The sequence below is a fragment of the Schistocerca serialis genome, chromosome 2 (genome assembly GCF_023864345.2).
Source record: "Schistocerca serialis cubense isolate TAMUIC-IGC-003099 chromosome 2, iqSchSeri2.2, whole genome shotgun sequence".
Classification (NCBI taxonomy): domain Eukaryota; kingdom Metazoa; phylum Arthropoda; class Insecta; order Orthoptera; family Acrididae; genus Schistocerca; species Schistocerca serialis.
In genome coordinates, this window is record NC_064639.1 from 167,394,780 (window position 1) to 167,398,400 (window position 3,621).

General features: G+C 45.6%; 1 non-coding gene across 1 annotated transcript; it reads left to right on the forward strand.

Moving 5' to 3' along the window:
• Window positions 1-2,185: 2,185 nt before the first annotated feature.
• On the forward strand, window positions 2,186-2,259 carry Trnas-aga (transfer RNA serine (anticodon AGA)). The gene has a single exon. It is a non-coding gene; the product is annotated as a tRNA-Ser (tRNA).
• The last annotated feature ends 1,362 nt before the right edge of the window (window positions 2,260-3,621 follow it).

Below are 3,621 nucleotides of genomic sequence, written 5' to 3' on the forward strand. Positions count from 1 at the left end.
ATCTTATTAGGCGCAGACTGAAACTTGGCTATAGACTAATGCAGACAAATGCAGACTGACCAATCGGAGGTCTGTACACTCGTTATAATACCTCGAGCGTTCAGGTATCACTGCACGAGTGTGACCCGTGAGGAGAAAAGGTTCAACGTTAGCAGCAATCTCACTGGCTGCATTACATATTAATACGTGGATCGGCAGAAGCAGAATTTGGTCCGTCTCTAAGGCAGCGCCATCTCGTAGTGCGGAGACAGACGAGCGCTGTGCCTGCGCTGTTGTGCTTAGTGGGGCATGCTCTAGTGGGAAAGTTGTGTATGCGCTGACTATGCAGAACTATGTACACAACAAACATTCAGCGCATATCGAGCGCTGGTTAGCATCCCCTCGAGAAAAGCCAAAGGTAGACGAGACTTGTAGCCTATAACACCCTGGACCATAAGGCCTGGAGTGGGGTCAGTGTGTTTTCGATGTAAGTGCTCTACGAGACAGCGCTCACCAGGTCTATGTCGTATATGCAAATGACCATCACCTGTGTGTGGGCGGCTTCCAACACTCAAGTCCACTGCGTGCCATTTCAACTTCGAAGTGGTGCTCTGGCGGCACCAGTCGAGTCATGCACGTCGATGCTGTCGCGTGAGTGGAAGATGCGCTAGCGGTGTGCGTGCCCACTGCTAATAACCTATTTGGAACGGTTCGTGTTGACACGTCTGGACCCACAAGTCCTCTTATCTGTACTGTGGTAGCTGCACGGTCTACCACAGCTACCCTTACAATACATCTAGATCTACATCTACATCCATACTCCGCAAGCCACCTGACGGTGTGTGGCGGAGGGTACCTTGAGTACCTCTATCGGTTCTCCCTTCTATTCCTGTCTCGTATTGTTCGTGGAAAGAAGGATTGTCGGTATGCTTCTGTGTGGGCTCTAATCTCTGATTTTATCCTCATGGTCTCTTTGCGAGATATACGTAGGAGAGAGCAATATACTGCTTGACTCTTCGGTGAAGGTATGTTCTCTAAACTTTAACAAAAGCCCGTACCGAGCTACTGAGCGTCTCTCCTGCAGAGTCTTCCACTGGAATTTATCTATCATCTTCGTAATGCTTTCGCAATTACTAAATGATCCTGTAATGAAGCGCGCTGCTCTTCGTTCGATCTTCTCTATCTCTTCTATCAACCCTATCTGGTATGGATATCCCACTCCTAAGCAGTATTCAAGCAGTGGGCGAACAAACGTACTGTAACCTACTTCCGTTGTTTTCGGATTGCATTTCCTTAGAATTCTTCCAATGAATTTCAGTCTGGCATCTGCTTTACCAACGATTAACTTTATATGATCATTCCATTTTAAATCACTCCCAATGCGTACTCCCAGATAATTTTTGGAATTAACTGCTTCCAGTTGCTGACCTGCTATTTTGTAGCTAAATGATAAGGGATCTATCTTTCTATGTATTCGCAGCACATTACACTTTTCTACATTAAGATTCAATTGCCATTCCTTGCACCATGCGTCAATTTGCTGCAGATCGTCCTGCAGTTCAGTACAATTTTCCATTGTTACAACCTCTCGATATACCACAGCATCATCCGCAAAAAGCCTCAGTGAACTTCCGATGTCATCCACAAGGTCATTTATGTATATTGTGAATAGCAACGGTCCTCCGACATTCCCAAGCGGCACACCTGAAATCACTCTTACTTCGTAAGACTTCTCTCCATTGAGAATGACATGCTGCGCCCTGTTATCTAGGAACTCTTCAATCCAATCACATAATTGGTTGCCTGCTTGCTTCACACGTTTGCACCATGCTGAGCTTTCTGCCGTTCTTTTTTTTTCTTTTACTGATTTTCGATTTGCCCCCCCCCCCCCCCCCCCCCACTTGGGGAGGGGCGGGCTGACAGCAGCTTAATACGCTGTTTTACAGCCGAGAGACAACAATGGTAAGAGAACAAACAATATAAAAAGACATTAAAACGTGCTTTGTAATAACAGTAAAATGGCGGAAAGTTGCGGAACTTAAAATACAAGAACATGGCATTGACGATGCGAATGAAGACACACAGGGAGGAGACATGCACAATTAAAAAACTCGGCGACAATTTGGTTTCTGTTCGCATGAGATAAAAACACAACCAGTGACAAAGTACTGGCAGAAGTAAAGCTGTGAGGACGGGCTGTGAGTCGTGCTTGGTAGCTCAGTTGGTAGAGCACTTGCCCGAGAAAGGCAAAGGTCCCGAGTTCGAGTCTCGGTCTGGCACACAGTATTAATCTGCCAGGAAGTTTCACAACTAGTGACAGTATGGTGGCTGTTTGCAACACTGACAGGGGACGCACAACAGGGACACTCACTTAAAACAACACTTTAGAGGCGTGTTGGCAGATTGGGGGTGGGGGCGGTGGGGTGGGGGAGGACCTGGACCGATGAAGGGGAAAGGGGAGAAGGAGAGGAAAGGGACAAAAGGGAGGAGCCGATGGAGGGAGGGGAGATAGAAAACAAAGGGGGCGGGGGGCTGGGCGAACGCGAGAAGGAGTGGAAAAGGCAGTGGAGGGGAGAGGAAAAGGACTTTCTGGTGGTGAGCATTCGCTATTAAAAGGTAGATACAGATGGAGCTCTGGTAGCTATGCCACTACACTATCTGTTGGCGGACGACACTGAAACCATTATCAGTACATATCCTATCCTCCAGATAGCATATGCCGCTATCGGATCAAAATAGGTTTTTCCGGTGCACTATTTTTTTTTTCAGCAATATATTACCTACGAAATATGCGTTAAACACTGCAACATAATTCTGACAGTCAATATTCCGGTATAATTATTTGTTGGCGAAGTCCATTTTTATTTTACACTTTACTGCTGCTCGTGGTCTCGCGGTAGCGTTCTCGCTTCCCGAGCACGGGGTCCCAGGTTCGATTCCCGGCGGGGTCGAGGATTTTTCCTGCCTCGAGATGACTGGGTGTTGTTGTGTCGTCCTCATCATCATCATCTTTAATCCCCACTACGGTCGGAGGAAGGCAATGGCAAACCACCTCCGCTAGGACCCTGCCTAGTACGGCGGTGCGGGTCTCCCGCATCGTTCCCCTACGCTCCGTCACGGAGTATGGGACTTCATCATCATCATCATCATCAACCAGTCGATACCTGTTAATATCTGTAAGGTAGTATTAGATAAACCTAACAAAGTTTACATAAACTTAAAATGATTTATTTCTATAGTTCATCGTGTATATTGTCTAATTTGTTTTTCTTTACAGCAAGTGATTCCTATAATGTACACTCCTGTTACCGGTAGAATAGGACATGTATTTGTATTGCTAATTGATTCGAGGTATTCCTTTGATACTAACGAAATTTAGCTTCCATAGTCTATGTATATGTTTACGCTCTTTCCCCACATATTCCCTCCTATTAATGGTTTCACTTTTTCCTCCTCCCGCATTTTATCCTCTTGTAATAAACATTTCTTTGTAGGCATTGTTTGAGTATATCTATTAATCGTTTTATGTATTGGCCTTTTGTTGTTTTGTTACATGCTGAGTTCTGGCTCACGTTCCAGAACGTTGAATCCTTACCGTCACTACTATAGCATAAGTATATTACCTACGAAATTTGCCTTAAA